Raw genomic sequence first — 14,339 nt, 5'->3', positions numbered from 1 at the left:
CACAGACAATTTGACATTTTAACAACGGGGTTCACTCTCCTCAGCTGTTACTGAGACACAAATTTGTGAAAGATAGGTAGCAAAGCTTTCGCACAGAGAATGGCTCATTAACTGGAGATGAATTCAAAGACATTAGGTTTTACAAGTCTCACAGTTCCAGGCCTTTTCCAAAAATGATTTGTTGCACTAGGTATAATGAGATATTTATCTTTGTTGTCTGAGCAACAATGCAAAAACATTTATTGCTTCTTCTTGCAATAAGATTTTTCTAAAAGTTTAATAAAAAATCTCATTGCTGTTTTCTTAACCCCAGGTGCAATCTTTAGACACTATGTCTGCCACTATTACAGGCCCTGTAATGGTAAACAGCAGCTTAAGGACAGATTTGAAACAAATATATATAAGATAACTTCAAAGGTCATTTGTTGCAATTGCTTTACTTTTCTTCCTTCACATCTAGGTTGAAAGGCTTCTTTGATGTGTTGCTTATTACCAATCCAGAATGAAAAAACGAGGCATGATACCATAACCATTATTTAAGCTTCATTTGATACACACATGTATTGATAGCATAAGGAAGCCTAAATGCTGACTGTCAACTGAATCAAAAGTAAGCAAATATGTTGTTGTAATTTTTAGAGGTTGTATGTAAGAAAACACCTGCAGCTGCTAGATAAGAAGCTAATGTGCTGTAATTGTCAACTATATATGAAGCCTTGTATCCAAAGCTTTTAAAACTTATGAAGGATTGGGGAGGGAAAACCTTTCAGATTTTCAAATATATATTTAGCAGGTTTTGAGTCAAGCACATGCTTTTAGCAAGGCACTTGGGTTATATATAACCTTAGTAATGGCTAGTGCCCATTGCGACTGGTAGGGAAGTCACAGAAGATGGAGCCTGGGCCACAGGCAGGAAGAGATAACTAATTCCAGTTTTGTCCCCCTCCTCCTCCCTGCTGAGTTCTGCAAGGGCAACACTGGGACTAAGAAGGAGGATGTTGTTAGGCAGTGCCACCTGCTGGACTAGTTCTAAGTGAGAAGGCTGGCAGGTGGGGTATGGCTGTGGGCAGACTGATGTTGATGAGGCAATGCCACATTTACCCTAATGGACCAGTTTCTACTGCATAGGAGCAAACTTCTAGGGGCCGAGGAGTCTTCGCCCCTCCCCATAAAAGATTTGAGGGGCCCGGACCCCCAAAGTTAATGGGCATTGCCATTCAAATGGTGTGTGTGTGCTGCATCATGTAATCAATTATGTGGGGTGGGGCTTACCTCCCCCCCCCTAATATTTTATTCAAGTTAGCACCACTGTTCTACTGTATAGTTCATGGGTAGGTGAACTAAGGCCCGGGGGTCGGATCCGGTCAAATAGCCTTCTAAATCCAGCCTGCAGACAGTCTGGGAATCAGTGTGTTTTTACATTAGTAGAATGTGTCCTTTTATTTAAAATTCATCTCTGGGTTATTTGTGGGGCATAGGAATTTGTTCATTCCCCCCCTTCAAAATATTGTCCGGTCCCCCCACAAGGTCTGAGGGACAGTGGACTGGCCTCCTGCTGAAAAGGTTTGCTGACCCCTGGTATAGTCCCATATCTACTTCTGCTTATACTTCTAGGCATAAGCCTTGCTACAACTTCTATGCTCCCAGCTGCTCTTATTAAACTAATGAGGCCTGTCAGTACCATGCAGAAAATTTGAGCACGTGTCAAGACTACAGTTCCATGGTATCCTAAGAAGGGGTATTCCTCAAGCCAATCTTTCAAGGCTACCTGTGACATGAAGCGCCTTGAGACCAGTCCGTTTCATTAAAGCAAAGCTTATTGGCTTGGGGGATGGTGACTCAGACACAACTATTTCAACTTCCCATGCAATGTGTTGGTTATGCGGAGCCTAGAATGGTACTGACAACTGTTCAAGGGCCCCAAAACATGGGGGAGAAATTCATTTCAGTTTCTGTTTAAGGGTGAAGTTGTCTAATTAGCACTTTTAAAGAAAATACACAAATCACAACACAGCCATCTTTCAACATTTGCATTTCTCTGAATTCTGCAACGAGCTCTCCTTCCATCTAATGTATACTAAAACACATATATTAAGGTAAAGTGTGCATACAAATCCATATATTAATGAAAATAGCATACAAAAATGCATTAAATGAGTGAAAATGTTTTGTTAAAATATGTACACTGGGGAAAATTGGAAAACCAAATGTCTGTAAGAGGATAAATTAGCACTAAGATGTTGATTAATTTTAATGAGGATGCACACAAACATCAAAAACTGATGTGGAAACCTGGAGAATTGAACTTAAGATTGGAAAAACGAGAAACTGAAATTGAAGTATGCACCCACCCCTAACTAAATGTACTTGTTCTGGAACTGTCATCCTCTGGGTTCCTTTCAAAAAGTGAGGGTTTTCAGTACTGCTTTTTCCATGTGATTCACTGAGGTTGGAATGCCATTTTTCCTTTGCCACCGTCACGCTGTGACTTCATTTCTAAGTGGTACAATGCTGTAACATGCTTTCCGTTTGGTGTTGACATTTCTGGCACAGTTTACATTTATTGGCAGTCTGCTTCAAATGCTTTTATTTTTATATAAAAAAGAGTGAGAATGAATTTTACATTTTGATTCTTTGCAGAACACATTTAACAAAATTGGATAGTGCATAACATTTTAATTTCAAGACTGCTTACTGGAATGGAAATTTTTTAAACGTGAGAAAAAGTGTCACAATTAAATCTGTGCTCACATCTGCGTCCCTTTGTATGAGATCACTGTTTGGTTTCAAAATAGGATGGAAAAGCAGAAGCTCTATAGGAAGTTTGGATGTGTGGGTTCTTGTTTTTTGTTTTGAAACCAATACTCGTCATAAAACCTTTGAATTCCCTCAAAAGTTTTACCTGAAGTGTGTCTTCCACACTAGCCATGAATTTCATTTCAGACACAATTTGGTGGCTTTGCTAGTTCCAGGTTTGGCCACCTTTACATAAGAAGATCCCTACTTTATCGTGTCAGTGGCCTTTCTAGTCCACCAACCAGTTGCCTAGGCAAATACTCTAAGAAGGACCAGAGTACAACAATACTCTCCCCACTTGTAATAGGGTTGAAAAAAAGAGGACACATTTGCTAACTTCTACTTTTAACTATGGATCACTATGATGACTCTCGTTTTACATACCCATGAAAAAGTGGGTATGACCTGGAAAAAGAGGACATACGGGAACCGTTAAAAAGTATTTTTTAAAAAGTAGTAAAAAAAGTCTTCCCTGGCTAGTCCTGGAGAGTCACAGCCAGTCAGTGTAGACAAGGGGTGGGGAACTGGATCTATCCAGAGGGGCCCTCTGTCAAAGTGGACAACCCTCCACAGGTCACTTTGACACACGGGCAAGCCTCCCTCCTTGTGCCAGTCACCTGACACAATATGATGTCAGATCATCTAAAGTTCAAGCCAGGACTGCACACAAAAATGTTGCTTTCGACTTTTCCTTTCCACTGCTCCAGCTCTTCCTTTACATCCCTAGCTTGAATTCCCCATTTTTAATTCTGTTGCACAAAATTCAAAAATTACCATATTTTGGGTACAAAGAATGAACCAACAGCACACTTAATGACCCTTGGGTCCCTTCAAAACTCTAAGATTCTGTGATTTCTTTAACTTTTCCAAGTCTGATGTCATATATGAAAGGAAAGGTGGGCAAGGTTCTCCCAAAATGGCCTGGTGGGCCAACCTTCAAAGCCTGCCAGGCTTAATTAGGGCTGTGGACTGAAGGTTCTCCACCAGTAACATAAATACTGAGCTTGATGGATCAATGGTTTGATGTGGTATATGGCACATTCCAAAACTGGAGAACCATAGCTCAGTAGCAGAGCAACCACTTTGTACACAGGTCTCAGGTTCAATACCTGCTGTCATCTCCAGATAGTTCCCTATCTCAAACTGCTGTCAAAAGCTGCTGTCAATCAGTCTAGACAATACTGAGCTAGACAGACTGATGGTCTGACTCAGTATAAGGCAGTTTCCTATGTTCTGAGAGTGTGATGGCCTGGGAATTGGATTCAGAGACTGAAGCTGAGAAATCCCAGCCTGCACAGGAGTCCCCGCCTCCAGGACCGGCTGAGCCGGGGCTGGGGCTTGAACCTGAAGGGCCCTCACCTGTGCCGGATCCTCAGGAGCAGACACCAGCTGAATCTGCTCTGACTCCGGAGGTGATCAAGGACCCATTGCCTGCAGGTGCTCCACTCTCAGCCCCATCAGGGGAAGGTGAGGTTGCCTCTGGGTCCAGTAACCCTCCAGCCTCTCCTGAGCTGCAGAGGCTCAGGGCAGAGAGGCAGAGGGAACTAAGTTCCCGCAGGAGGAGTGCTCGCCTCCAGGCCAGGAGAGGTGAGTCACCTGTGGACCAGGGCCGCCCTATGCCTCAGGGCAGATAAAAGCCAGCCAGCCCAGTCCCAGGTTGTGGGAGCAACATTGTTGGTAACCTGTTCCTGCTGGCACCCTGCCAGAGTTCCTGACCTCACCCGACTCCTTGGCTTGGACCCTGCTTCAGCCTTGATGGACAGCCTCCATACCACACCCTCGACCTTGGACTGGACTCAGACCATGCTGCATGGTAACCCCCCGGGACCAGCACAAAGAGTCACCAGACACTAGTATCTGTCTCTGAGGTTACATAGATCAGGTGATGTTCTCCGCAGATGAGCAGATTCATGAAGAACGAGGCAGCTCTTTAGATACTTTGGATACGTTGTTATAAAAGTTTGTGGCGGCCGAGGGAAAGGCAAGACCTTTAATCAGACCTCACACTTTCTTAATGGGTAATTCATGGAGATGTTCCTTGGTGAGACAGTGAGGTCATGTGAAGTTACCCCAAGGAAATGACTATGCTCAACTTGGAAGTATTATAATAATGATCTTCATTGTTCTTAAAGGAAAACAAAATTTTAATTACAGCAAGCCTCCATTAATCTACACTTCATTAATTTACATGATAATCCAAATAATTAACTGTCAGTCGCTCCCTCTGGGAAGATTTATAGTTTATACTGTTAGAAGGATCATTATTTGTTAAGATGGCTATAAAACCTGTGGCTGTGGTTGTGAAAAGCATAAATCAAGTGCTTGTACAAAGGATTGTGTTGGAGGCAATCCAAGGAAAGCTCAATGTGATTAAGTCCTATTAAAATCAAGGTGGAGTCAGGCAGAGATCAATAGGATTTTTTACTAAGCATGTTTAAATGTCGCTGATTTCACTGGGACAACTTGATGAAGGTTTTATTCTTCTCTATTGACTTTTGCAATTTATTGACAAGACTTTACCCTTCTAATGACTCATAGATTCTGTGGCAATTGCGGTGATGGTTACTATCTATTGGGCTAACTCTAGGGGTGGAATGTAACAAGCTATGGTCAATTTGGTCCTTATTTGTGAGGTAGCCTTCCTAGGAGTAGTATACACTATCATTGGTAAACTAGTCAGATGGTGATTATTCAGAAAATTGGGTGTCTATCCTGCCCATTAGAATAGTGACAATTTCTGAAATTACAGCATTTAGCTACCAGTCAGATAAATTAGTAGGCTGGAATTACTAAGTTCCTTGGTGAAGGAAAATAAATATCAGGAAAGAGGTGGGTGGTGCCCTATTTGTCAAAGCCTTCTAGCAAGTGCGCCTGGGGAGCTGGCCACCTCCCAATAAAACACTATTACTTTTATTTGACTTATTGTTGGCATTACATTTGTACTTGGCAGTCTTATATAATGCTATAAGCATTTATAGTAATATGTTATTTTCCAATAATATTTTCATTTGAGAATTTAAATTATCTCACTAGTGACTATCATTGCACAGCTTTTGCATGTTAAATAAGAAAAACAGCATAAAACACACTCAAACAGCCCCCCCAACCTTAAATTATATTTCTTCACCTGAGCATCAGAGTCTGAAGTACTAAATCAAACAGAGGTGATGAAATTAATTTCTAATTAAGAATGAAAAATTAATAATCACTGGATCCAGGTGGTATACACCTGAGTGTTCTCTAAGAACTCAAATTAAAGTTCTTCTAACACAGCTTGTCACAAAAACCCAGCTTGGAGACTGGATGGTAGACAATATAATGTTAGGATTTGGAAGGGATCCATGAGTCAAAAACAAAACAAAACCAGTTTTCAAAAGTGAGAAAAGGTAAGCTCTATTAGATCAACCTGTTTCAGATAACTTGAAGGAAAGAATTATTAAGGGCTAGGATGACTGGACAACAGGACAAGAGTTGCAGAAGATGAATCGGCATGGTTTCTGAAGAGTGAAATCCTGCCTCAGCAAACATTTGGAGTTATTTGAGTGTGTCATGAAAGATGTAGAGAAGGGGTGGAGAATTTTCTTCTGGGCATCGTTTCAGGAGTTCACAAGCTGGTGGAGGGCAGAGGCAGTCAAATATGAGCAATCAATGTGAATTTTACTTTCGTGTAGTGGGTTAGTTTCTCTCTGTCCTCCATCAAGGCAAGCAAAAGCATGATCTGAGTTCAAGTACACATTCCAGCCAGGCAAAATCTCTCCCGGGGGGTGGGGGGTGGGGGAGGGGTGCTTGGATAGGCAGGATTCCCCAGGCCCTTTCACCTGACCATTGACACGTTTTGAGAAGATGTACAATACAGAAGATGTACTGTATTCATGAAGTGCTTACTGAAATCAAAAGGAGTTTGGCGGCTACCACACACCCAGCTTGCAAATCTACCCCATTTATATTGCATTTCACACCCAAAATCTAGAACTTTGACTAGGATCTCATGTCAAATTCTGAATGGATACAACTCAATCCACATTCATCATGAAACATTCTATGTCTGACTTTGGCCATCATTGTTGTAAAGACTATGCACTTTAATTGTAAGAAATGCAAACCATGGTATTGTAGTGATAAGACAGTATGAACATAAGGGACCTAAATTATAACTGAGGAAACTAATATCCGTTCTGCCTATTTAGAGCCAAAAAAAGACATCTTGCCGAGTTCAGTGATGACCCTGTTGAGTGGAATTGAAATTTAATTACCATGGATATCATCCTACATTATATATGCTTCTCAACTGATGTTTATCATTGCCAAAATGTGAATGGTTATGTCTTGGCTCAAAATCCCAAATACCTGGAGAGCTAAACCATTAATTATTGGATAGTTTTTCCAGATAGCTGAACCTAGCTGGAACAGTCCATTTTCTTAATTAATCCCCCTGAGAATTTAAAACTCTGTTTGATGTTATACTTTGCCAATATTATTGGATGTGAGATTTCAATAGGAAATTCTATTCTGCCTTACATCCTAGAAATTAAAATATGTAATTTACACCAGATGCTGCAAAAGAGCAGTTGTGATTGGATAAAAGATGTGTCATTTAGCTCCCTTTGCTAAATTTCTGACTTGTACAATTTACATTAGAAAACATGCTTTTTTGTTCCTATTGGGACTTGCACTCTTCACAGCCCTTGGCTGTGTTGAATCTCAGAATAGTAGCCTCTCAGGACCATACTGGGTGTGACCTTAACTAAATAGACGCAATTTTTGTTATGTAAATAGCACCTCTCAGGAAGTCTAAGCACGCTCAGAACCATGGGGAATGGATAGGGGAAATGTTTTCACTCCTTGCTATGTCCCTGACCAAAAAAAAAAAAAAAAAAAAGGCTCTCCAATGCAACTGTTTGCATTTCAAGGAAAAACTCTGTTGGTGCCAAGAGAAACTTCCTCTTAAATGCACGGAGCAGCTCTAGAGGCCTTTCTTTCTTTCTTTCTTTCTTTCTTTCTTTCTTTCTTTCTTTCTTTCCAACCACGACAGAGAAAGAAGAGTTAAACTCTCACCTGCCCTCAGTGGTCCCAAGGCTGTTCAAGCCACCCAGTGGTTTCTATTTGTACAAATGTGCACATTAAATGTATTTTTTCAATTAACACCATGGCTAGTTTGCTTGGAACTGCAGGTCAGAGGCAATGGTTTTTTGTTTTCTAATTTTGGGCTCTAAAAATGTAACTGGTTGCAATTCAGCATGAATCTACTGTGGGGTGGGGATTTTTAGGCCCTTGGACTGAATGCAGGCCTTTTGATGGCTGTTTCTGGACAGTAGAACTATTCCCATGCCACAACCCTCACTTGTCCTGCTCTTTGTTTTCTTTGGAGGAATGCACCCTCGAATTGTGTTAATGCCTCTTACATCCCTGGATGATGGGTGGAGAGATGGATGGAGAGAATTGGCTGTGTAGAAAATAAGCATGTGCAATGGTTCTGTAGGAAATCCAAGTCCATAAATTAGTTGAATGTGTGTGTAATCTGGAGGGGATCTGTGTCTCAATAGGGTATATAATGATGACCCCAGGTGAGCTTCCCAGGGGAGAACATTCCATCAATGGGGAGGTACCACAGAAAAGGCCTGTTCTCGTGTTGTCACCATCCAGAAACCTCAAATGATGATTGCAGGTCAATTTATATGGGGAGAGGCAGTCCTTGAGGTATTGTGGTCCTGAGCCATTTCAGGCTTTATAGGTCAAATCCAGCACTTTGTATTGGGCATGGAAACTACTTGGCAGTCAGTGCAGTCAGGCCAGAGGTATATGCTCAAACTGTCATGCTCAGATGAGCAACCTGGTCACCTTCAGAGGCAGCCACATGTATACAGCATTGCAGTACAGTGTTACCTCAGGTTACAAACACTTTGGGTTACAGACTCCACTAACCTGGAAGTAGTACCTCGGGTTAAGAACTTTACCTCAAGCTAAGAACAGAAATCATGTGCCGGCGATGTGGCAGCAGGAGGAGGCCCCATTAGCTAAAGTGGTACCTCAAGTTAAGAATGGACCTCCGGAACAAATTAAGTTCATAACCAGAGGTACCACTGTAATCTAACCTGGAGGCTACCAGAGCATAGACAACAGAAGTTAGGCTCTCCTTGTCCAGATAGAGGTGCAGCTGGGCTACCAGCCAAAGCTGTTGGAAGGTCATGGAGGCCACCTGAACTTCAAGCAACAGCAATGGAGCCAGAAGTATCCCCAATTTCTGTACTGCTTCTTCAGAGGGAGAGTAACCATGTCAAGAGTAGGCCACTTCCCTTCCACCTGGTCTAGGGAACCACCCACAAACAATGCCTCTGCCTGAGCTTCATTTTGTTGGCTTTCATCCAGTCCATTACCAAAGCATGACACTGGTTCAGCACATCCACTGCCACAGCGGCAGATGTAAAGAGTAGAGCTCTCTGTCACCAGCATATTGCTGACAATGTACTCAAAAACTCTGGATGACCCCACTCAGTGGTTTCATGGAGATGTTAAACAGCATGAGGGATAAAACTGAAGAACCCCACATGAAAGGCTCCATGGAGCTGAACGACACTTCCCAAGCATCACTCTCTGGAAATGAGCATCCAAGTAGATCCAGAACCACTGCAAAGAGATGCCACACATCCACAACTTGGACCGCTGCCCCAGAAGGATACCATGGTCGATGGTATCAAAAGCCACAGAGAACTCAGGAGAATTAATAGGGAAACATTTCCTGTCTCTCCCAACAGAGGTCACCATACAATCTTCTGTGCCAAAAGATTTACCATCGCAAATAGAGCTGAAGTGAATGGATATGAGAAAGTGCTTCCCAATACTCTGGTTTGTCACAGAAGTGAGATTTTAAAACATCCTGTTTTTAAACTAGTAGCACAATTTAGTTCGTTTTTATTTTATTTTCTTTGCTGTGTGTGCTTTAAGGAAAAAAAGTATTTGGCTTCACACTGATGATCTATCAAACAATATTCACAAGAAACTAATGTTTCCTCCTATGCAATTTCAATAAACTTGGGAAAGAAAAGTTGGGCCCAGCTGTCAAAATCTAACTTTAGCACTGCAACAAGCCAACTCTTCGTGCAATATGTGCATCAGTTCTGCAGGGAATATAAATTATTGCAGTGGTATCTGGTTTCAAGTAAGTGCCTGAAACAAAACACCATCTTGTATGTTTGCGTGCACACGTGTGTGTGTCTGTGAAGGAGAACCAGTGAAGCGAAGAGAGGCTGAAATCGAAGAGAGTGTCTGGTATTTCTGGAAAGATCTTTTATGTCTCATGCCTTGTTTGTTTACCCAGTGTAGCTAAAAGGAGCTTCAGTAGAGGTGATGGGAGGTGATTTAAGGAAAACAATGCAGGCCAGAAAATTTAACCCTCCTTCACTTAGCATCACAACTCTGATACAAACTGGGTGAACTTGTGTACTATTCATGTAACATAATATCATACCACTTTAACAGTCACATTTCCCCTCAAAGAGTCCTGGGAACTGTAGTTTGTTATGGATGATGAGACTTATTAGCCCATCCTTGTTTACCTCACAGAGCTAAAATTCCCATAGTACCCTGGAAAGAGAGGCTGGTTTCAAAGCGTGACTCTTAAAGTAGTATCATAGTTCTTCAAATGTGTCATGCAGATGTGAACTGGGTCTACCCGGATGTTTTTAACAAAATAAAGGGGTATCGCAAGATTTAATCAAAGGTCTCCTGTGTGATATCTGGTTTGGCTTTGACCCACCAAGATAGGTTCAGAGAACAAAGGATATCTTAACTTATATTTCTGAAAGCATTCTCAGCATTAATACAAAGTAAAAATAGCCATGGTGGTGCATAAGAAAAATGCCAAAATCCATATCATGGTCATGAAAGAGATTTTTCTCTAGATTTGTTTTGTTCTCCTCATCTTTTCCACATCCTTTCAACCTCTATGACATTCTTTCTTGAGATAAGGCAACCAAAACTGTTAAACATGGGTGGGGAACCTGTGGCCTCAGTAGAAGCTCAGTGCAGTGGAGCAGGGTGCGGCAGCTTTACTTACATGGATTCCCAACACAGAAGTCCTTGCTGGTAACTGAGAAGGGGAAGGCCCAGGCAGCAGGGAGGACACTCTGAGTGCAGTGGCAGGAATGTCAGATTGTCTCTGCCACTGCACTGGCACCGACCTCCCCACCAGCTCACCTCTCTTCATGGTTACTGGCAGTGATCTTCATGTTGGGAAGCCAGGTTAGCAACTGTCCCATCCCACTCCACTCACTGGCCACTACTGTGTGCTGTAAGACTACATCTTTCACCATCCCTTATACCATTGGCTATTCTGGCTTGGACTGATGGAGTTGAACAGCATCTTGCAGGCCAGAGGTTTCCCAGTGCTACTGTACACTGTACTCCAAGTGTGACCAGTCAACAGAATTACATAATTCTGTTGAGAAGAATTTTAATTTATCCCTTACTTAAGAATTCCTAGCATGAAATTTGCTTTTTTTTACCACCATTGAACACTGAGTTGACATGTTCATTAAGCTATCCATCATGAACCCAATATCTTTTTCCTGGTTAGTTACTGTCGGTTTTGACCGCATCAGTGAATCAATGAAAACGAAAAAGTTAAAATATTGGAAAATTGTTTTACTGCTTGCGACTTGCAATGTTCATAAATGATATTCTCTGTAATTCTAGAAATTGTCATAATGTCTTCCAGTGTTTAATTTATGTGCTATATTATATGTGTAGATGTTAAGAGAAATTAATTTTTGATATCCAGTTTTTTTTCATATAATGTTTGGGTGTTTGAGGGTGTTTTCAGAGTCACTGTTTGCAATTTGCCAAGAAGAGAATAAGTAACAGTATCATGACTTGAGGGTGTATGGTCCTTTGCAAGAAGTAACTCACAGCATCACAAGATGGAAAGAATAAGGAGGAGGTATTCTTGGTATAGGTAAAGGTAAAGTGACCCCTGACCATTAGGTCCAGTCGTGGCTGACTCTGGGGTTGTGGTGCTCATCTCGCTTTATTGGCCAAGGGAGCCGGCGTACAGCTTCCGGTCATGTGGCCAGCATGACGAAGCTGCTTCTGGCGAACCAGAGCAGCGACGGAAATGCCGTTTACCTTCCCACTGGAGCGGTACCTATTTATCTACTTGTACTTTGACGTGCTTTCAAACTGCTAGGTTGGCAGGAGCAGGGACCGAGCAACAGGAGCTCACCCTGTCGCGGGGATTCAAACCGCCAACCTTCTGATCGGCATGTCCTAAGTTCTGTGGTTTAACCTACAGCGCCACCCACGTCCCTTATTCTTGGTACAGAAGACTCTTAAAGTTTCTAGTATGGAGACCAGAGACAGGGAGGAGGGAAGGTCTCCCTATAGAGACTATGAGGACACACAAATAATCTGTGGCCTTCTCTGCCATATACATAAGATACTCCTGAAAATACTCCTGAAAGCTCCTAGCAAATTATATTTTATGTTATATTGGTCTGTCAGCTGTCTGTGAGGATGTGGGCTGATTTAAACCTTCCCCCTCTGCAGCTGACAGGTGTTGCTATTAGCAAACATCACTGAACATGTTCAAAAGAGTAACCTTAGAAACGAGTTGGTTGGCTTTCGCAAACATCTGAAATGGAAATGGCAACTGCCATTATGACACCCCTTTGGAATAGACCCTTCCTACAATATGATTTTTTACATTGGAATGATTGATGGGAGTCCTCCTGTGAATTAAAAGGCAGCCATCTGGCAAATGACCATGTTTGCGGATTGGCTTGTTAGTTATGCCTTAAGCGAGACCTCAGTTCATTTGAGCCAAAAGACTGTTCTAATGAGAAATATTTTAGGAGCTGGGCAATGCACAGGAAGCTTCCACAAGACTTCCTTAGACTAGCTTCTTGGAAAGCATGAAAGAGTTTTATAATGTTTCCTCCTCATCCTGTGGCCCCTCTCCCTGACCCCAGGAGTTTCCTCTCTCCGCAGTAATTTAGCACCTTGTTCTAACTACCTCTGAACTTTTTGTTGCAACAGCTTTCATGGAGTGTTGGTCAATTCTCACCTACAAGGGATTCTACAGACAGCGAGAGCCTCCCTTCCTCCATGTGCTCTTGGCACATGGAAGTGTATTCCCTCAAGAACTGGGAAGGAGTTCAGCTGTCTATGCAACCTGAAGTGAACACTGAAAAAAGAACTCATTGTATAAATACTTCTACATCTGTTTGAGAAATACCTTGACTTAAATTAGATCCTGCAATTTAAAAACATAAATCAGGCCATCGTAAATATTTAACTAACTTACGAAGTCCTTATAAGTAGAAATATTTTTTAGCCCACAGTTCAGGATGGTTTTCATTTGAAATACAGTGCATGTTATTCATTTTAAAATAATAATAATAATGAAAATGTAGTTCAATTACACTTCTGGTTAATTTTACAGGAGATATAAACTAGCAAAAGCCACAGAGTTTTTATTGGTGACAATTTCAATTGTATGCCTACTCCTTTTGCTCTAAGCCTATGATGCCTATGCTTTATGCCTAGCTTAATTTTAATCAAAAACATCTTGTAGGTTTCAGCTGACTTTCCTAGCCTTTGGGATGGGTGACATTAGGAAAGTGCCCACTAAAGGTGCATTAAACAGATATGGATGGAAATTTCTGATAATGATATCGAGCTTACCTGCGTAGAGTTTTTCTTATTCCCATTCTGTTTTTTAACCTTGATGAGAAGTGAGTTCCCTCACCCCGCATTCCTCTAAAAATAAAAATAAAATGCATTAATATATATATTATTATGCACAGTATTACACATATTCATGTTCATATAATGCACGTATGCACTACAGACTTCCTAAAGTAACCAGAACATAAACAGAGACGTACAACAATGTGTATAGCTGTATAAACATATGTATGTATTAACACACTTATAAATTTAGTATGACACGGGGCATGACACTTTTCTATGTATCATAATTATAACAGGCATATTGTGCTTTTTTCTTTCTTTTAAACCTGTGGGTATAGGGCAGTATACAAATTTAATTAGCAACAACAACACTTATAATGCATGATCGATTTGGTCATAAGCAGGTGCTTAATTTGAGAGAGAATCCAGTGTGCCAAAGCCTGATTCGGTCAGAAATACCAAATTCTTTTTATAAACTTGTTTTAAATGGATTTGTCCTCCATGCCTAGCAACACCTGTGGCTTGGGTACTGGAAGAGAGACAGGCAGAGTAGGAGACATCAGCATCTATGGGTGATTTTTGACCTTTGGCACAACAATTTTATTTCTAAGAGCATATACTGAAAAGAGGCTGTGAAAGCGCTTTGAGTACCCTTTTTAAATGCATGTGTGACTGTAGTATAGCTGTGAACTGGAAACTCTTGAGCTACAGCAACCTGGCTAGGCACTCTGTCACTGGCTCCTCCTCTTCCTGTTGGGGAATGAAGCAGGCCACCGTTGCTTGACTGAGTGAGTAGGGAAATGGGGACATCATTCATTCCTCAGGAGAAGCAGCAGCAGTGGCTGGTGAGGCGGTGT

The sequence above is a fragment of the Podarcis liolepis genome, assembly GCF_965112155.1.
Source record: "Podarcis liolepis genome assembly, chromosome: 10".
Taxonomy (NCBI): Eukaryota; Metazoa; Chordata; class Lepidosauria; order Squamata; family Lacertidae; genus Podarcis; species Podarcis liolepis.
This window is presented reverse-complemented; position numbering follows the sequence as displayed.